Source organism: Pinus tabuliformis, chromosome 4_2, assembly GCF_031772625.1.
Source record: "Pinus tabuliformis cultivar Carrire ecotype Pingquan chromosome 4_2, CPIR1, whole genome shotgun sequence".
Classification (NCBI taxonomy): Eukaryota; Viridiplantae; Streptophyta; class Pinopsida; order Pinales; family Pinaceae; genus Pinus; species Pinus tabuliformis.
In genome coordinates this window covers 988,112,431-988,134,995 of record NC_142304.1, presented here as the reverse complement: position 1 = coordinate 988,134,995, position 22,565 = coordinate 988,112,431, and the positions used below count along the sequence as shown (strand labels likewise).

At 42.1% G+C, this 22,565-nt stretch overlaps 1 protein-coding gene across 1 annotated transcript in view; it reads left to right on the top strand.

Moving 5' to 3' along the window:
- The window catches only part of LOC149172988 (Di-glucose binding protein with Leucine-rich repeat domain-containing protein), a 167,897-nt gene that overhangs the window by 108,327 nt on the left and 37,005 nt on the right, over positions 1-22,565 (top strand). The window lies entirely within an intron of this gene.

Genomic DNA, 22,565 nt, shown 5'->3' with positions numbered 1-22,565 from the left:
TGGATTTGCCTCGATTTGCGTGCCAAGGTACGGCCACTTGCTATATGGATTTTTGCTCCTCAATTTTTGTGCACTTGCTGTACGGATTTCTAGATTTGTGTGCCCAATATCTGTCTTTCACTGTGCTAACTCAGCTGTACAGATTTGCTAAAATGCTGCCTTGGAATGTGTGCCAAGCTGCTGCCTCCTTCTCCTCCCTGTCTAGAAATCTCCCTTGCTCTCTGCTCTTCTTCTCTCAATTTGCTCATGAAAGAATGAATGACCTTTTCCTCCTTTTCCTCCCTTAATCTAACCCTAAGTGACTTTTGAGGAATCCCTAAGTTCAATGGCCGAGATAGATTGAGATCTAGGGTTGAGATTAAATGCTCATTTAAATCTCACTTTTTATTTTTTAATTCACCTCACTTTAATAAAGACCCACTTAGTCATTTATTTCCAAAGTCACTTTTCCTTTCTAATTTTACATTGACTGTATTAAAGTCACTTTAAAATTAGACTTTAGTAACTTTATCACTTAAAGTCACTTTTAAATTGGATTTGACTTTATAAAAATTATAAAGTCACTTTAGGAGAAAAATTAAATTCTTTTGGACGCTTTTCCCTAGGCCAAAGATCAAAGCCTTAGGGAACCACCTGTCCTCCGGTACCAAATTTCAACATGTTGAAACAATACCTAGTTGTACTTTTCCGATCTACTAAACTTGCAACCCAATCTGTGTCAGTGAACCCACTCAGCTTGATGTCATTGCCTCTGGTGTACAATAGTCCATGCTTGACTGTTCCTTGTATATACCTGAGAACATGTTTGGCTGCTCCCTAGTGCGCCCTCTTAGGTTCTACCATGAACTCACTGAGGGTGTTGACAGCGTAACAAATCTCTGGCCTGGTATCGACCAAATACATTTTGTACCTTATAAGCTGCCTGTACAAGGTAGGATCAACGTCTTTATCTTCTGATGCATCAATCTTCTTCCAGTTTGTGATCATTGGAGTAGACATAGGTCTATAGTGCGGCATCCTAAATCTCTTCAAGATCTCTGTAGCATATCTACTTTGTCCAAGGAAGATCTCACCCTTCTGCTGCCAAACTTCCAACGCCAGGAAATAATGCATCTGTCCCAAATCCTTCATGTCGAATTCTGTGGCTAGGTTCTTCTTGCAGTCTTTGATGAGCCTGGATGATCATGTCAGGAAGAGATCATCCACATATAACACTAGGATTAGAGGCTCATTCTCTATGACAAGATAGTAGAGATTAGGGTCTGCGTCACTCTTGACGAACCCCATCTTCTGCAAGTAGCCATCAATTCGACCGTACCATGCTCTAGGTGCCTGTTTAAGCCCATACAAGGCTTTCTTTAATCTGCATACATGAGATTTCTTCTCATGTGTCTCAAAACCTTCTGGTTGTTCAATGTATACTTCCTCTTCTATTACCCCATTCAAGAATGTCATCTTGACATCCATTTGATGAATCTCCCACCCCATCTGTGCTGCAAGAGATATCACGGTTCTAATAGAAGTATACCTGGCTACTGGGGCGAAGGTTTCTTTGTAGTCTATCCCTTCCTTCTGAGCATACCCCTTAGCCACAAACCTGGATTTGTATTTCTCCACACTGCCATCTGCAGCATATTTGACCTTGTAGATCCATCTCGAACCTACCATTGATCTGTTCTGAGGCTTAGGTGCCACTTCCCAGACATCATTGACCATTATAGAGTCGTATTCCTCCACCATAGCATCTACCCATACTTGATACTGAACGACCTCCTGAAAACTAGAAGGTTCCCCAACTTGAGCTACTAAGGCCTAGTATTTGACTGGCTGTCTTCGCTCCCTTTTATTATTCCTAGGTGCACCAATGAAGTCCTCTGCATCCCGTAGAATCTGTCAGAGTTCCCGGCTCGTTCTTCCACTGCGAGTAGGCACATCTATCAGTTCTTCCTCTTCTTGAGATTCCTCTTGTTCTGAAGCTTTGTCTTCAGGAGAATTTCTGGTACTAGTTTCTGCTGGTCGAAGTGGTTTGATCAACGATTCGTCTTTTGACTGCTCCTCAGAAGGCATTTTTCGGGATTTCCTGAAAGCTTTGTCCTCCATGAACTTTAGATCCCGCTGAACTACTACCTTCCTACGCCCTGGAAGATAGACTCTATATGCCTTAGCATTCTTGCTATATCTCACAAGATATCCTTTCTCAGCAGTTTGATCTAATTTCTTTCTCTTTCCTTCACGTATACGACAATACGTTAAACTCCCAAATATCCTGAAATGATCGACTTTAGGTGTCTTCCTTGTAAAGACCTTCTTCGGAGTGATTTTGCCCAATGCCTTGTGTGGAGTCCTGTTCTGGACATAAACTGTTGTGCTGCATGCTTCTACCCACAAAAATTTAGGCATATCCTGATCATACAACATTGCCCTAGCTGCTTCCACAATAGTCCTATTTTTCCTTTCTGCTACTCCATTTTGCTTCGGATTGTAGGGAGCTGTCCACCCTCTTCTGATGCCTTCCTTAGTGCAAAAATCGGTGTAGTCTTTGTCAACATACTCTCCACCATTGTCTGAGCTCAACACTTTTATCTTCTTTCTTGTCAAATTCTCCACTAGAGCCTTGAACTCTTTCAATCGACCAAAAACCTCATCCTTGGTTTTCAAAAAGTAGATCCAAGTCTTTATGGAATGGTCATCGATGAAGGTGACGAAGTATTCGGCACCACTAAGAGCTTTTGTGGACATTGGTTTGCAGATATCTGAGTGTATCAATCCTAGCACACTCTTAACACTATTGTTACTTCCGGAAAACGTTGCTTTGGCATACTTGCCCAGAGCGCACCCTCTGCATACATCATCTCATTTGGTACTTAGTTCTAGAACTCCTGATACTGTTTTCTTGACAATTCTTAGAGCCCCATGGTGTAAGTGTCCCATCCTCATGTGCCATATTTCATTCAAACCTTTGTCTCCATTACTGCTTATCAGTGCCATTGGTGATTCTAGCTGCAACTTGTACAACCTGTTACTTCTAATTCCAGTCTGGGCTTTCTTTTTCCAACTCGGGTGTTTGACATATACTTTCTCCTTAATGAAGAAAACATCCTGGCCCTTGTTTTGAAGTTGAGATACAGAGAGTAAGTTCATCCCCAATCCTGGCACACACAACACATTGGTTGCTCAAAGCGCTCTCCTGCTTCGGTTTGAAAGACCACATACCTCTTCCTACTGGAGTACACTTTGCCTTATTTCCCATGGTGGTCTGAAAATTCATTCTTTCTTCCTGATAATCTGAAAAACATTCTCGGATTCCTGCCATATGCCAGGAAGCTCCACCTTCTATATACCAAACCTCAGAGGAGGAAGAGTTTGCTAAGCAAGCGACTTCTTCCATTCTGGAAGCTAACATAGAACAATCATAATTCATGTCCCTTGTGCATTCTTTTGGAAATCTGCGAGAGTCCCCTTGAGTGGATGCCTCTGCATCATGCTTTTGACCCATAGTTGATTTTCCTCTCTTGTTGCCGGATCTCTGCTCTAATACCATGTGAGAATTTCTAAACTGAAATTCTACTGCAACAACTGATTTATTTCACCTACTTATTATTCACAATAAGTTATTTACGAAATCCCTTAAGCAAATATTAAAATAAATTTTAGTGCAGTTATCACACAATTATCTAGAGAAAAATACATGCACAAGAACCAATCACATCAACACAATAGTTTTTGGACAATTGTCCCCAGAAAAATCCAATGTGGGAAAACCGGTGTAGCAGATGAGGGCTTTATTAATCTTCAACAACATTTGCTTTTACAAGGAATGATTTTACAGAGAAACTGAAAGAAAACACCTGAGACTTTCTGACACTTTGGAGACCCTGCTCCCACTCCCGTGTCACCTCGGCGTCACTCTGTGTGGCTCAGCATGGCTCTGAGTGTGTTAATTTATGGTATGTTCTATGCTTAGTGTAGTTTAATTCAATTTCTTCTTATTAGCCACTGTTAAGCAATCACATTAACATAAAGTACAGTGCTGATAGAACATTAATAGATCGACAGAAAACAAGCCAAGACAAGAGTCACCAGATGTGGCGGCTAGCCAGGGACAAACCCCAATGCGGGGAAACCCTTTGATCAATTATTCTATAATCTTCAATAGTTCAGCAGAGAGAAATAATACAAATACATAAATCTGTAATTTTAGGACAGCAGCGGCAAACCCTAACCGACAAAGTCAAAGATGGTCAAACAAGATAGAAATGACCTCCAATATACTTGGTCAATATCCCAGTCAGCTAGGCCTCCAACAGCAAGAAGAGGCAGCCCATAAACAATCCGAAAAACCCAGTCAAACACAGTCAATCTGAAGTCAACTTGCTGCCACAAACTAGGGTAGTCAACGCTAGTCAAACCAAAGGTCAGAATGCCTCGGTTTGTGTGCCAAAATATGTGGCCTGCCTAGGAGAGACAGCCACACCAAAACCGCACTCAAGAAAGGTGAACACTAGTGAAAACGTTTTGCTGCAGCCTGGTCAAAGTCGTTGCAGTCAAACAGATCTGCGTCCTTCTGCAGCCTCCAACTTCGTCCTTCCTTCTTCCCATGTGTGTAAACCCAATCAACAAAGGAGAGAAGAATGTGAGAGATGAGATGAGTGAATAATGCCTCAACCTCACTTGTATTCATATGAAACGCTGAGCATGTGTGCCACACATTTAGCTACTGGCCGACCTTGACAATTTGCCAAGTAAATACAAATAAATTCATATCTCCATAAATACTTGTCGGAATAGGATGATCATTAGATCAATCCTACACCTCTCGAGGAGAGGAATCCAAGAAAAATATCAGCTGCCATAAATAAGATGACCCACATGAAGTTTGGCCCTATTTGCCAATTTTAACACTCCCTCTCAACTAGGGAGAACTCCTTCTGCTAATCAATCTGACCATTGGTACTATCTTTTCTTTCAAATGTCCTGCCCTGCATTGCTCGGCTCTGCTGAACTATGAAGAAGAAGAAATGATCGAGGATGTATCATTCCATCCTCCACTGACCCGAAGTCAGTCGCAAAGAGTGTGTCATACCACTCTTACTGATCCCAGATCAGTTCCATTGATCCCAAATCAATGGAGGTCATCCTAGCATAGGGAGTACTGTAGATACAATGATGTGTCCATCGATAGTACTACTATGGTCCGTAACCCCATTTCCCTACTCATTGATCAGATGAGAGGTACTTCCCATGAATCCCAGACTGCATGGGTAGAATGCCTCGACAGGAGAGCCATTCATCCTGTCCCTAAGTCGCCATGGGGTATCACAGGGGAACGCTGAACCTTTCACCTTGTACATAGCACACCACTATGGGAGGGTGAGTCGCCCTGTGGTCGCATGTCGCTCCAAGAAGTACCCCACGCCCCTCGGAGCTCCCAAAGCTCAGTGCATCCATCATGTAGGACCCTCATAAGAGGGTCTCTCAACGACTCCAATTTGTTCTTGTAAAGTCAAGAATTTAACCTTTCCCAGGGGCTTCATTAAAATGTCAGCGACCTGCTCATTTGTACCGATATGTTGGAGCCTTATTGCTCCCCGCTGTACCATATCTTGGATATAGTGGTACTTGATATCGATATGCTTGGAGTGATCATGAAATACGGGATTCTTTGATAAACGAATCCCGCTCTGGTTGTCACACAGGATCACGGTAGTATCCAATGTAAATCCAGATAGCTCACTGAAGAGCTTCTGCAACAAGACAACCTCACAGGAGGCCATACTCGCAGCAATGTACTCTGCCTCAGTGGTGCTCAAAGTCACCGACTTTTGATTCCTGCTCATCTAGGATATCGAGGCAGATCCCAAAGAGAAACAACACCCAGAAGTGCTATTTCGGTCCACCACACTTCCTGCCCAATCAACATCGGTATATGCATTTAGTCTCACATCTTCGCCAGTGTATCTCAACCCATGATGATTGCGCCACAAAGGTATCTCAACAAATTCTTGGCACCAATCCAATATGAGTGGTGAGGCTCAACTATATGTTGACTCAAAGTGTTGACTGCAAAACATACATCCGGACGGGAGTTCACCAAGAACATCAATGCTCCGATGAGTTGACAATACTTAGTAGCATTTTGCAAAACAGGTTCGACAGCACTACTGCTTAACTTCTTGAAGTCAAGCTCCATCGGGTTAGTTATGGGCTTGCAGTCCACCATACCGAATCTCTCCAATATCTTCACCACATATTTTCTTTGAGATAGGAAAATCTCCCCTGGCTTCTGCTAGACTTCTAGTCCTAGGAAATAGTGCATCAATCCTAGGTCCTTCATCTCAAACTCGGAAGCCAACTCCCTCTTACATTTGTGAATGAAAGGGTCTGCACCTGTCAGAAAAAGGTTGTCAACGTACAACACCAGTATGAGAGGTTTATCATCTTCAACCTTAAAGTAAAGGTTAGGGTCGGCTTCACTCCTAGTGAATCCCAACTTCATCAAGTAGCTATTGATTCTCTCATACCAAGCTCGGGGTGCTTGCTTAAGCTCATAGAGGGCTTTCTTCAATCTACATACATGAGATTCTCGATCATGAATTTCAAATCCTTCGGGTTGTTCCACATAGACTTCCTCTTTGATCGAACCATTTAAGAATGCGGTCTTGACATCCATTTGATGTAGGTTCCATCCTTGCGAAGCAGCAAGGGCTATGATCAAGCGGATGGTGGTATATCGGGCAACAGGTGCAAATATCTCATCATAGTCTATGCCTTCATTTTGAGAGAAGCCACTAGCGACAAAACGAGCCTTATACTTTTCAGCGCTTCCATCAGCTCCATGCTTTATCTTGTAAAGCCATTTCGAAGTGACAACAGTTTTGTCCTGGGGTTTGGGGACCACATCCTAGACATCGTTCTTCATGATGGACTCGTATTCCTTAGTCATAGCATCCTTCCATACTTGATGCTTCACAGCGTCAGCGAATGATGAGGGCTCATTTTGAATGATTGTGCTCATAATGGTCAAGTATCCATGATACCTGGTCAGCTGCTTGTTTTCCCGGAAAGTCCCTCTGGGTGCAATGTGTCCTTTAGCGTCATCAAGTGTCCCTCTAAGCCATGAGGGCCTCTTCCTAGAAGAGGAAGGCTCTTGCGAAGGGGGATCAATAGTGTCCATGGGTTCTTCCACTTCGGGCATTGTTTTGTCTTGTTTTTCCCCCAGTTTGCTGGTGTCAACATCTCCAGATTTCCTTAGAATAGAAAGATTGTCAACTTTGCTAAGAGCCATATCTTTGTCAAAGGTGACATCGTGGCTAATCTCAACTTCCCTTTGAATAACCACATATATTCTATAGCCCTTAGTATTTTCACTATAGCCCACGAAGATTCCCTTCTTTCCAGATGCACCCAATTTATTCCATTTCTCTTTCGGCACATGAAAATAAACAAGACTTCCAAATATTCTAAAATGAGATACATCAAGTTTCTTAGCAATGAACATCTATTTAGGAGTCTTGGAATCCAATGCTTGATGAGGGCATCGGTTTTGAACATATACGACAGTATTTGCAGCTTCGGCCCAAAGAAACTTCGGAAGCCTTTGATCATGGAGCATGGAATGAACAACTTCCATAATCGTACGATTCTTCCTTTCTGCCACACCATTTTGCTCAGGAGTGTATGGTGTTGTGGTCTCCCTCTTAATGCCAGCTTCCTTACAAAAGTCATGGAACTCATTGGATTCATACTCGGCCCCATTATCAGTCCTTAAGATCTTGATCTTCTTCTCTGTTTGATTCTCGATCATGGCTTTGAAGTTACGGAACCAGGAGAACACTTCATCCTTCTTTCTCAAGAAGTATATCCAAGTCTTGCGAGAATAATCATCTGTAAAGGTGAGGTAATATAACGATCCTCCCAAGGAGTTCACAGGCATCATACTAGATATGTTAGAGTGAACCATTTGTAATATACCAGAAGACTTGCTATGGCTTGAGGGGAATGGTCCCCTTTTGAGTTTTCCTTTGGCACACCTAGGACATACACCTTGCTCTACTTTGAACTCGGGCATCGCAGTGACCATTTGTCTCACATCGGGTAGAGATTTATAATAAAGGTGAGCAAACCTCCAGTGCCATAGTTCGGACTGAAGAGATGTGTCACCAGATATGACAACCCCGGACTTCCTCCGATTTGATATAAAGAGTCAACTCGAAACCCAAGAGTGAAAGCATCTTTAAAATTCTTTTTCCATACACGTACCTTGCCATCGATGAAGGCCACCTTGTAGCCTTTGTCTTCCATTGCGGAAATGGACACCAGGTTCTTCTTGAGATCAGGTACATATAAGACTTCTTGTATGTGAATTGTGTTACGCTGATTCAATTAAAGAGAATTCCCTACACCTTTCATGGGATATTTCGAGTTGTCTCGAAGAATAATTTCCAGGTTGGTCTCCTTCTCGATCAGATTAGAGAGAGCTTCTTTGTAACCGTGAAGTGCCTTGAGGCACCACTATCAATAAGCCAATTGCGCAACGAGTCCGGAGGAGAAGTAGTAGAGAGGCCCGATATCAAATAATATTCATCTTGCTTATTGTTAACAATGCTAGATTCATACCTGGAGTTTGTTGCCTTCTTGGAGGGTTGACCACTTCCTTGATTTACGACATTTCTCTTTCCTTTGCCATTGAACCTGCCCTTCCTTTGATTGTTGTTGGAATTGCCCTTGGAGTGATTTTGATATCGTCACGAGATGCGTCCTTTCTATCAGGACACTCTTTCGCATAGTGGCCAATTTTGTTGCAAATGAAACATCTTCCTTTCCTTCCACCTTCTGGTTCGGCCTTTCCCTTAGATTTTGCCCTGGAATTATTTCTCCTTTTAGCATGGGAGGAGAAAGCAACGGGATTGCCTCTAAATGCAGGCATTTCTTGCTCTTCCATCCTTGTCTCTTCTTGAATGCATCTCACCATCAATTCCCAAATCCTGAAATTACATTATTGTTGCGAAGAGTGGTTTTGAATACATACCATTCGCATGGGAGCCCCCCAAGAGTTGTGATGGTCAGTTCCCTGTCAGGAATGGCTTCCCCAATTGATAGGAGATCATTCTTGATCTCGGTGATCCTTAAGAAGTAGGCTTGCATATTCTCATCTTTTCCCTTCTTAATTCCCTTCAGCTTATTCTTAAGGAACAAAACTTGATTTGCATCACTAACTTTAAATAATCTTACCAGTCTATCATAGATTTCCTTGGAGGTGGTCAGCTCGGAAACGTAGGCCACCAGGCGCTTGTCGATAGAGTACCGCATGATCTTCTTTGCTTTGACTTCACCCCTAGTCCACTTGTTCCTTGCAACAACAAATGCATTTGATGGAGGCTCAGTGATTCTGCCTTTTAAATGGTCTAACACTTCCTGCTCTTCTAATATTAGATCGAGAGACATCTTCCATCCGGGATAGTCAAACTTCTCATGGAGCTTGTCTTCAGCGGGAAGTGTGATGAGGACCCCATGAAGTCTTTAAGATTGCTTCAACAACCTTCGGTGACTGCTCTTGTTCTTGCTCTTGCTTGGGGTTTGTCTTCACTTCAGCTCTGATACCATGTTAATTTATGGTATGTTTTATGCCTAGTGTAGTTTACTTCAATTTCTTCTTATTAGCCACTGTTAAGCAATCACATTAACATATAGTAAAGTGCTGATAGAACATTAATAGATTGACAGAAAACAAGCCAAGACAAGGGACACCAGATGTGGTGGCTAGCCAGGGACAAACCCCAATGTGGGGAAACCCTTTGATCAATTCTTCTATAATCTTCAATAGTTCAGCAGAGAGAGAAATAATACAAATACATAAATCTGTAATTTTGGGAAAACACCAACAAACCCTAACCAAAAAAGTCAAAGCTGGTCAAACAAAATAGAAATGACCTCCAATATACTTGGTCAATATCCCAGTCAGCTAGGCCTCCAACAACAAGAAGAGGCAGCGCATAAATAGCCCGAGAAACCGAGTCAAACACAGTCAATCTGAAGTCAACTTGCTGCTGCAAACTAGTGCAGCCAACGCTAGTAAAACCAAAGGTCAGAATGCCTCGGTTTGTGTGCCAAAATTTACGGCCTACCTAGGAGAGACACCCTCACCAAAACTGCACTCAAGAAAGATCAACGCTGGTCAAAACGTCTTGCTGTAGCCCTAGTCAAATTCAACGCAGCCAAATAGATCTGCGTCCTTCTTTCTTGTGTTCTTCTGCGTCCTCCAACTTCATCCTTCCTTCTTCCTACATGTGTGCCTTCTCCTTGTGTGTAAACCTAATTGACAAAGTAGAGAAGAATGTGAGAGATGAGTTGAGTGAATAATGCCTCAACCTCACTTGTATTTATATGAAATGCTGAGCATGTGTGCCACACATTTAGCTGTTGGCTGACCTTGACAATTTGTCAAGAAAACACAAATAAATTCATATCTCCGTAAATACTTGTCGAAATCGGATGATCATTAGATCAATCCTACACCTCTCGACGAGAGGAATCCAAGAAAAATATCAGCGGCCATAAATAAGATGACCCACATGGAGTTTGGCCCTAGTTGCCAATTTTAACAGAGTGGCTTTGGGTCCCTCTGCGTGAGTGCTGTGTCTCTTCTTTGCACTGCGTCTCTCTCTGCGCTATCTCCCACTGTTCCTGTGTCACCTCCTCCTCTCTCACTGCCTGCAGTTGATGCCCTCCTCTTCCTCCACCCAGCAACTCTCCCTTTGAAATCGATCTCCTTTACTTGAGAATCGATTTTCCTAGAGATATTGAGTATTTGCCGGTGTCTCTCCAAATGATCCTCAAGTCTTCTGTTATACTTTTCCTGTTGATGAATCAACGACCGAGATTAAGTCTCTAATCAATGGCTAAGATTAAAACAGACTCGATCCTCGTCTCTTAGAAGCTTCTCACCTTTATCTTTATTAATACCCATTAATATCTTTATTTTCCTAAGTTTAGACTCAGAAACCCATTAAAAATATTAATTATTTTAATAATTCCTCATCTGGGTGGAATTTCTCAAAACGATCTTTGGGTCTTGGAGATCTTATGTGCCTTAGCCTCTCCTCCAAATTTCAAGGCTAGAGCACATCTGATGCTACCAAAAATCAACACTGACAATCGTAACAACAATAATATTTGGGCAAAAATTATTGAAGGGAATTACCCTTCCTCAACAAGCAATCCCAAAACAACCCGCCTTTAGGTAATTCGGCCTTCTAAAGCCTCTGTGCTGCTCTACGCAGTCTCTTTGACGTCAAGCCTCCAACCAGTTTCTGATGAAGTCTTTTTTCCTGCCTTTGCTGAGGAAATCCTCTGTCTGGCACTCTGGAACCTTTGCCCGATCACTGGAGCAGAGAACAAATTTCTCTCCAGCAAATTGAACTGGCAATCTGAAGCAACTGCGCATTGCTTTGTGCTGCCTCACTAGGAATAACTCGACCCTCTTGCTGCAACCTCTCCAGATTTGGAAAACTTTGTCCGGACTCACTGTCCCTACCCCTCACTCATTGCTTCGCTCTCTGGCTCTTCGACAAATGACTGCTGTTACTCTTGGAAATCAATATGCCAAGGAAATCGAATTTCTGGTGTTCTCGAGTGTATTCTCCAAGTGCCTATCGACTTCCTCTTGTAATCCACTGTTGGAGCAACGACCAAGATTAAAACTTAATCAGTGGTAAGGATTATCTTGGAATAGTTCTGTGTGAGTTTCTAGATGATTCTCACATTGACTTAATTAATATTGATTAACTAACCAGTTTTCCTAAGTTTAGACTTAGGAAACATTAAGAATTGGTTGATAATCTAATCAAGTCATTTCTAGATGGAATTTCCAAAAGCGATTACTAGGTCTTGGAGATCTCATGTATTCTAGCATCTCTACCAAATTTCGTGGCTAGAAACCCCTTTGATGCTACAAAAACTAACACAACATAGTAGTGTATACATGGTTTGGAAACTAATCGAAGGCATAGATGAGGTTTGTCTCACCCCTTGAGACATGGGAGGGGTAACACCATCCTCTGAGCCCTCAATGCTTTAGCAAAACCAACCTATTCCATCACCCGGAGACCCATGAGATCTATTTTGTGCCCCAAATGCAAAACACGGGTCCAAAGGATGATTTGCATGGAGATTGAGGGGCCAACCCCTAGATTTGGATTTTTGTAGCCCTCTACACTCAACTTGGCATTGGAGGAACCCAATGCATGCCCTAGAAAGGCCTACGCATGCATGACGTCAACATTTCGAGCTCTTTTGGGGGTTAATTCTATGTTTTACATTGGCTTACATGACATCAACAGTTCAAGCTCTTTTGGGGGTTAATTCTATGTTTTACATTGGCTTACATGACATCAACATTTCGAGCTCTTTTGGGGGTTAATTCTATGTTTTACATTGGCTATGAGGTTGGCTTGTAATCTTACTTAGTCTTTCCCGTCATTTTACAACATGGAGGGGCTTTTAGGTTAAATTAGAATTCATTAGACATGCATAAATTGGAGAGAGATCATTCCAATCTCTCATCATCACCACTTGGAGAATTGGGACCTCATAAGAGAATTAACACTTGTTCCTTCTTGGCTTTTGGAGATTTTTGATGTTTGGAAGCTATTTTGGATTATTTTTATAGCTATTTCTTTGTTGAATGGATAGATATACTGCATATTAACTTGTAAGTGCCTACTGTTGATGAATTTTATTTTGAAATTGTCTAATGTAGGGAATTGTTGCTTCTAGATTATGCTTATTTGTGCCCTAATCGTTGAAAATTAATTTTTGAAAGGCTATCTAATTGAGAATTGCATATGTTACTCATTGTATATCACATAATGAATGTTCCTAGTGGAGGAATTCTTATAGCTCTCCATCAAATTCCATTTTCCTTAGAAGTGGGTAAATACTAGAGGTTCATACCTAGAGAGTCAATTTTCGGCCTCCTTAGCAACAAATTTGGCTTATCTATCACATCCTTGAGTCCATGTGCATAGAGGAAAAGGTAGTAGTCCAAGTCTTTGTTGATCATCTAAAAGTTTTCTCCATAATGTTCTCTCGCTAAATTTGGTCTTTTTAAGGCTAGAGAGGAAAACTAGGGCTTGGAGCGAAATTTAAGGGAGGATGCGTTTTGGTGGTTTGGAAGCCTAAACATCAAGAGGTAGGTCTTTTCTATGTGACCTATCATTTTGGTGGGCATCCACTCAAATTTCATCCATAAAATCTCTTCCCCTAGGTCTTGTTGTTGAATTTTCTAAGTCTCTTTGTTAGAAAATTAATCTGTATTCTATTGGTTTATTTCTTCTACTTGTTTAAAAATCGAACAAGTTATTTAATATATTAAATACAGAAATAAACACAATACAATCACAACATCTATAGATCATCAACTGAAATAAAACAAGCACACAAGTGACACGGTTATTTTTGGACAAATGTCCCTGGAAAAACCCAATGCGGGGAAACCGATGCAGCTATTCAGAGGGTTATATTATTATGTAGTCTTTCTGAGTACAATTGGGTGCCTAACCGGCTCACTCGACAGAGAAAAATACACGGCAACAATACCTCTATATTTGGAAACAGGTATTCAGAAAACCTGTCCCAAACCCTCTTCGGCACAACTGAAGCTCATCGTTGGCCCTTCTGGCCTCTGTGTCAGCCTCCTGCTAACTTGCGTCAGCCCTAAGACTCTCTGCGTCAGCCCTCTAAGGCACTGTGAAGCCTCTGGGAGTCTTTGCATCACTCCCTCTACCCTCTACGTGGATGACACAATCTCTCTGGGCTCTGCGCTGCCTCTACTGGGCTCTGTATAGCCTGGACTGACTACTGCTCTCACTTTCTCTGTTTCTGTGCTGGTCTCCTAGTATTGTCCCCCCCTCTCTGCCTTGTACTCACTGCCCCTCGCTGCTGATCAGTGATTCAACTTTGTTTAGCAACCCCGCTCTACCCGCTCTAGCAAAATGGATGACTGATCACTTTGGTGTATTCTCCAACTGATCCTCAAGCCTCTTCTTATACTTTTTTCGTTGGTCTTTCAACGACCGAGATTAAATGTTTAATCAATGGCTAAGATTAGATTTGGCTTGATCCATGACTTTTGGAACCTTCTAGCCCAGTTTTATATTAATACTCATTAATTGGCTTGATCCATGACTTTTGGAACCTTCTAGCCCCGTTTTATATTAATACTCATTAATATTTTATTTTTCCTAAGTTTAGACTTAGGAACTTCATTAAAAATATTAACTATTTTAATATCTCCCAAAGCGGTTAGAATTTGCCCAAAGCACTTCTGGGTCTTGGAGATCTCATGTGCTTTAGCCACTCCACCAATTTTCATGGTTAGAGCACATCTGATGCTACCCCAAATCAACACTCCCTCTTAGCGAGGACTGTGCTCTAGTAATACTCCACATTGAACAGTGCTTTGATCATACAACATCAGCCCCTGTGCTGATGCTAGGCCTCCCCGCCCAACATCCTCTGCACTGCTGCATCCTGTGTTGCTGCCCATGGCCTTGCCACTGCCACTGCCACTACTACATCGGTACGGTAGCTCCCTCTGCATTCGTGCTGCTGCTAGTCCATCCTCCCAGCACTACATCCCCTCTCATCATGCTGCATCGTGCTATTGCATACTGCTATTGCATTGCAACTCAATTACTGAGAAGTAAGTAACTGATCCACCCAACCTCTGACATCCTTGTCAGGCTAGAAACACTCCCGATGCTGAAGCTCCCTCTGCCACTAACAAGTGCTCCCTCTACTGACCTCTGCGCTGCTGCAACAACTCCCTGCATCTCGCACCGTTGCACACCTCTCTGTGCCATCCTACACTGGTGCAATAGTCTCATGCCTCTCGCATTGTTGCAGCCTGCTAGCCTCACTCTGCTGAGGGACTCCTGCACTGTAGCACTCTCTGTCGCTTCATCCGCATTCGTCTCTACCGACATCCGCCAGTCTTGCTACTCCTCTTCGGGGCTCCTGTAGCAAGGTATAATCCAAGAGGTTGGGTACCTCAAGGATCCTGCCCCTCATCACCTGTAGTCCTCTTGACTACAGCTTGATGTCTCCCCACTTCTTCTCAAGTGGCACACGAGCACTCATGGCACAATTGTCATCCTCCTCGACTTCTTTCTTTGCCTTCGCTGGTGTTGTCTTTGAGTCAGAAGCCTCTCCCTTACTCTTCTTCCTTGGACATTGGTTCGCAAAATGACCGAGTTCCCCACAATGGAAGCACTTGAACATGGGGAGGTCCTTCTTCTTCCTCTTCTCCTGCTTTCCTGTAGATGCTAGAGCCTCATCCTCTTCTTCCTCCTTCTTGATCTTGACCCCTTTGCCGCTACTCCCTGCCTTGGTCAGCCGTCTGATCTCTTCTTGACGAATAGCTGCCCACAGTTCTTTCCAATCCGGAAGACTCGTCTTGCCCAGTATGCTTTGGAGAAATACCTCCCAATCCTCGGAAACTGTGTTAAGTGCGGTTCTCACTATTAATTCCTCATCCGGCGTGGCCCCTATGGAAGTTAGTTGATCACGGATCTCCTTCAACCGACTGAGAAAGACATTTATCTCCTCTCTCTTCTGCATCTGGTATGCCTTAGCTGATTCTCTAGGAGCATCTTCCTCTGCATGGAAGTATGCTAGTATAATGTCTTCAAGGTGCCCCACATCTCCTTTGCCGTTTCCTTCTCGGCAATATGTGGTACCACATGATCCTTGACCCAATCAAGGATGATGCACTTAGCCTTAGCCATTGCCTCCTCCTACCTCTCATTAGCTACCGGGTCAACTGGGATAGCTATCACTCTCGGGATGAAGCCCTTGATGTGATGTCTATCCAGAATGGACAAGATCCTGGCTTTCCAAAACACAAAGTTGGATGCTCCGTCCAGCCTGTCCTGATCTCTTAGCCCATTCATGACCATCTCGCTGCTCTTCTCTGACGACTCCTCCGAGCCTCTCTACTTCCCGTCTGGAAGTTCTCTTCTAGACTCCCTCTGAGTCTTGATTTCCCTCTTGGAAATCCTTCTGCTAACGTCAAGTTGCCCCACTTCGATCATCTATGTAACTACAACGCTGATCCAGATTCCTTGGTTAGAAATTCGCCTCGGAAGCTACTCCCTCCACCTTGGTCTTTCATTGTTAGGTACCGTTCTAGCCATAGTACCCCACTAGCTTCGCTCCACAAACTACCCATAGCCTCCTATGCCCTAGCAACTGAAGGATTGAGCCTCTTGGCTCTGCGCAATCCAAACATCGGCAAAACAACTCCCTTAGCCAATTGCGTCAGCCCTCCTGGCCTTTGTGTGGCTCTGCATGAGCCTGTATTTGCCCTCCTCAGCCTCTGCGCTGCCTCTCTCTGGCCTAGACTGATGATGTAGTCCCTCTGCATCACTCCTTCCTTTGTTGCTTTTTGCAAGGATCAACTTTGTCACTGGGGACAGTTGAATCTGTTGCAAATGCTCTGGTAAGTTGATGCCTTCAGTTTTCCTGTGATCTGCAACCACGCTCTAATACCATGTTGAATTTTCTAAGTCTATTCGTTAGAAAATTAATCTGTATTCTGCTGGTTTATTTCTTCTACTTGTTTAAAAATCAAACAAGTTATTTAATACATTAAATACCAAAATAAACACAATACAGTCACAACATCTACAGATCATCAACTGAAAGAAAACAAGCACACAAGTGACACCGTTATTTTTGGACAAATGTCACCAGAAGAACCCAATGCGGGAAAACCGGTGCAACTATTTAGAGGGTTATATTATTATGCAGTCTTTCTGAGTACAACTGGGTGCCTAACCTGCTCACTGAACAAAGAAAAATACACGACAGGAATACCTCTATATTCAGAAACAAGTATTTAGAAAACTTGTCCCACGAAACCCTATTTGGCACAACTGAAGCTCAGCGCTGGCCCTTCTGGCCTCTGTGTTAGCCTCCTGCTGCCCTGCATCAGCCCCAAGACTCTTTGCCTCATCCCTTTGAGGCACTGCGCAGCCTCTGGGAGCCTTTGCGTCACTCCCTCTGTCCTTTGCGTGGATGACGCAATCTCTCTGGGCTCTTTGCTGCCTCTGCGCAGCCTAGACTGACTGCTGCTCTTGCTCTCTCTGCTTCTGTGCTGGTCTCCTAGTATTGTCCCTGCTTCTCTGCCTCGTACTCACTACCCCTCGTTGCTGATCAGTGAGTGATTCAATTTTGCTTAGCAACCCCGCTCTAGCAAAATGAATGACTGATCACTCTAGTATATTCTCCAACTGACCCTCAAGCCACTTCTTATACTTTTTTCGTTGGTCCTTCAATGTCTGAGATTAAATCTCTAATCAACGGCTAAGATTAGATTTGGCTTGATCCATGACTTTTGGAACCTTCTAACCCAGTTTTATATTAATACCCATTAATATTTTATTTTTACTAAGTTTAGCCTTAGGAACTTCATTATAAATATTAATTATTTTAATATCTCCCAAACTGGTTAGAATCTGCCCAAACCATTTCTGGGTCTGGGAGATCTCATATGCTTTAGCTTCTCCACCAATTTTCATGGCGAGAGCACATCTGATGCTACCCCAAATCAACACTTGCTCGAAGAGAGAAACCCTAGTTTTTTCTTCCTCAACTTGATGACTTTCTTGAGGGTTTCATGAGCCTTGGAATAGCTAATTATCTTTGCAAGAAACCCTTTCTCTTTGTTCTTGACCTTGTGAATACGTGTCACCATTGAAAAACCTCAAAACCCTAGGTCTTGAACCTTGATATTTAGGGATTTTCACAGAGAGTGTTTTGCTTTGTTGAAGCTTTGAACCAATATTGAGCCTCTCTCTTGAATGAGCTCTAGTTTAATCACTTTGTGCCTTATACCTAGCATATCTATTTTAAGTGACTCCTTATCGAGATTCCCCCCATCTGTGAAATTCCGTAAGGAGTAGGGGGTTTCGGCTAAGGTGAGTCTCTAGCCCATTGTTAACACTTTGTCTAGCTCTTGTCTTGTAGGGTTTCCCTCTCCAGGGCTTCCTAGATTTTGTGGTAACAAACCCAAAATGGGAAAACCAAATAACTGTTTAGAAGCACACCTTTAATTTTTATCATTAATCAAATTCATTGTTTAAAATACAATATATAGGATCCCACGTCATCCAAAACCCTTAATCCATTGACGTGGATTAAATTACAACCATAATTCCTTAAATAGATTTAGAAAACCATGGGCTGAAATACCATGCATCGTAAAACTGCCAAAAGCGAACATTGTGTGTCAAAAATCATGCAAAGAATATAATACATACCTTAGGGTAGAACAATCTCTTATCAAATCAAGTTTAGGTAGGAAGACCAACGCCTTATCAGAATAGATTCCTCAAAGGGAAAACCTTAACCAACAAAATCAATTATGGAAAAAGATGACGAGATGGAGCACTTACTAAACCAACAATGGAAGATTTAAGAGAATAAACCCTAGATGTCTTCCCTCCAAATGGTAGACTTACTTTGCAAATTGATTGAACTCGAAAGCTAGTGGAAGTCTTGAACTTATCACAAAAAATCATTAACGCACCAAGAAGACAACCAAGAATGAAAGAACTCCAAAAATTGACAACAAAACCTCAGAAAAGTAGATCTTCAAGAAGTTGTATTCTCAAATGATATCCAACAATTCACAACAATTTGGAATGAGAGCAGAGCATTTATTTATAGATGAGGCTTCTATCTCTCTTTTTTTATTATTTTCTATCTCCCTAAAAGTAGGTTGGGAGAATTACAAAAAATGACTTGTCATTTAAATGAGGAGGAAGACTATGTCAAACTAAAGTAAATCATGCCACATGTACATAAACCCTCCAAGAGAGGGGTTGTCCCACAAATGATGAAATCGACTTGGGGTAGAAGCTTCCTTTTGAAAAGCATATTCCAAGTGTTAAAACATGGTGAAGTATCATCCTAAGCAGAAAATGTGCAAACGTTGAGCCTCCTAATGTGGAACAACCTCATAGAAAGAGTGAAAAATACCCCAAGGAGTAGACGACTCCTCTAAATGTGCACATGGATGCTGAAAAGGTGCCTCCAAGGTGTGACCACATCCTTATCTCAAAGCAAAGATCTTCCACAAGGCATGGAAAGTGATCCTCCACATCACATCAAGTCAAAAAACACCCCCCAACTGTCATAGTGTCCACAAATGTGAATTGGCCCTGAAATCATGTGCATGCATAAATATTCCATTGCTAGCTCAGAGTTGTCACTAGTGCCTTGGGGAACACGAACTTCCTTAGGATTTGTGGCATTTCCTTGAGAAATGTGAAAATGCATGAGCAACTATAGACTGATCAAGTGCCGATTGCCAAGTTGTGATAATACATAATATTGGGGGAAGGGTTTGGGGTTGAAGGTCCATGCTAGGGCATAAGATAGGTGTGCTCCCATATAGGTATGACAACTTTTATAACATGCTCAATGCTTTACATACGAGGAAAGGAAGTGTATGCGACTAGACGTTCCCCTCGACCATGTGTCTAGTAGATGCATCCCAAGATGTTGGCACACCTACCCATTTCATAATGACTAGCTGACATGATGGTGAGTTACTGTTAAAATTGGCAACTAGGGCCAAATTCCACTTTGGACAATTCATTTGATGAAGATGATTATTTCATTGAATTCCTCTTCTCGAGAGGACCAAAATCGACTTAAAGATCATCGAATTTGGATAGGGAGAAATATGTTTTTGAATTTATATTCAAATTGTCAAGGTCGGCCTCTCATACATGTAGTCTCGTAAAGCCCATACGTCATGTCTCTTGACCCTCACCAATTTTTATATATAGAGGTATCCTTCAACCTCATTTGACACAATTCAAGGGGCTCTAATGTATCGCTGAGGTAGCTGCAGCTTGAAGGAGCTAGGAGGACAAGTATTGGGTTTGTTTTGGTGTATTCTTAGTTCAACAGGTCCGAGCTTGAAGCAGAGAGGCAGCCGCAGGTCAGGACAGTGAATTTTGTGAGCTCTCTCCTTTGTTGAGAAGGCCGCATCTTCTTGTAATCATTTCAGGAGGGCCGCAGGCCCTGAGAGTCTTGAACAAGGGGCCAAAAAGCTGTTCTGAGGAGCAGAACAGGCTGCAGATCTAAACCCCAAGGACAAGTAGACGTGGAATCTGGATGGGAGTTGTTTGTAGCCGAGATCCATAGCTGAATGAGATCAGATTTGCCTGAAGGGAGGAACACAGCAATTCTCACAAGATCTGGGCTATCTTGGCTATATATCTACAAGCCCTAACTGTAGACATTCAACCACAGAATTCTTCATCTCTTTGAACAGGCTTCACTGCTCATTTTGGGACTGTCTTGGCCTCATCATAATCAGCAAAGGAAGCCACTTTAAGTGAACCAGGACCGAGCTCATTTTGGAACCTATTTTGTTGCAGGTTTGAATACTGTTGTCTACTGGTTAGGGCAGAGATTGTCTGCTATTATTTGAAGACAGAGTTGCAAACTTGTCTGGGCTGTATATTTGGCATATGGTCAGTGGTTCTGGTCATCATATTGGCAAGTCAACCTTGACATTGATTGTACTCTCTCTCTCTCTCTTTCTCTGCTGAACATTTGATATTAATAATAAGAAGATTTGATCAAGGGTTTTCCCCATCTTGGGGTTTTTCCCTGGCTTGTGCCAATTCTTGTGTTCTCTTGTCTTGGCTTGCCCTCTGAATATGTTTACTTATGTTCTTTCTTCAATTACTGCCAGTGGAATAACAGTTTATGTGATTACTATTGAAAGAAATGGAATTAATCTTGGGCTCATATGAATCATTGAAGTAATAGACCTAAGCAAAGAACATGTTAACCGAAATTCAATAGTTACTGACATGAGGGGCTTAGTTAACCATAGCCATAAAGACAATGCATGTCTTGAGATGGGGACTACAAGGATGTTTGGGCTACCACCTATGCCAGACACTTGTACATAAGTCATCAAAGCATGGCCAATATAATACATGATTACAGCAATAGTCACACTTTTGTCTCATCATGATACAAAAGATACGACGATCTGCCCTCTTGATGGGTCACATCTGACACAAAAATGTAGGGTACACTGCACAGAATCTGACATATAACACATCCCATAGATATGAAAACATGCATCTTATGGACTAAAACTGTTGGTTAGGTATTGATTGATGTATTGCTTTGTGATAGGGCTACTAACCTTCCCATAGTTGTGTTTTAAAGACCAACAATGTATAACCTGTACATGCCATGAACATACAATCATGGTGTGCCCACAGTCAAAGTAAATGTAACAAAAACAGTCAGGAACAACAAATAATCTCATGTTTGTATCTTTCATATTATTTTCTCTAATTACCTTTTTGTGAAATGCTTTTGTTCCTGTCCTTTTGCAGTAGGAAAAAATTCTTCCATCATATGTCAGGTAGGAGGATCAGGCAGCCTCCTCCTAGTTATAATGCCATTTTCTCCAGGATGCACAAAGCAGCTTGTTGCAAAGCCTGCAGTCCCCAGTGTCTCAGTCTTTCCCCTTAAATTGCTCGATTGCAACATTTCTCTAGTCACATGTCATAGGATAGCCATGCATTGACAGTTTTGTATTGTATGGTATAGAAAAATGTAGGGTACACTGCACAAAATCTGACGTATAACACATCCCATAGATATGAAAACATGCATCTTATAGACTAAAATCGTTGGTTAGGTATTGATTGATGTATTGTTTTGTGATAGGGCTACTAACCTTTCCATAGTTGCGTTTTAAAGACCAACAATGTATAACCTGTACCTGCCATGAACATACAATCATGGTGTTCCCACAGTCAAAATAAATGTAACAAAAACATCCAGGAACAACAAATAATCTCATGTTTGTATTTTTCATATTATTTTCTCTAATTACCTCTTTGTGAAATGCTTTTGTTGCTGTCCTTTTGCAGCAGGGAAAAATTCTTCCATCATATGTCAGGTAGGAGGATCAGGCAGCCTCCTCCTAGTTATATTGCCATTTTCTCCAGGATGCACAAAGCAGCTTGTTGCAAAGCCTGCAGTCCCCAGTGTCTCAGTCTTTCCCCTTAAATTGCTCGATCACAATGTTTCTCTAGTCATATGTCATAGGATAGCCATGCATTGACAGTTTTGTATTGCATGGTATAGAAAACCACGTTGCTGCTGAATTTCTGCACAGCGAAGACCAACACAGCCAAATCTTGCTGATATATAGACTCTAGCATGATTACTGCTTCAATAAATTATCATTTTTGAGCTTAGGTTTCCCTTGTTGCATTTCATTTTACAAATTTGTCATATCTGTTCTCTGTGCTACTTGAGTATATCTTTTAATTATAATGCATGCTTTCTATTGGGCAACCAATTTCAGTTATATGCATAGCCATGCTGTCAATCCTTTTCCTCTATTTCTTAAATTTTTTATGCACTTGTTTGGCTACCTCTTCCTAAATCATTGGGACAATAATTAACTTATCAGTTCTGTGTATTTTTTCATTTTGCATGGAAGGTCTAGTAGG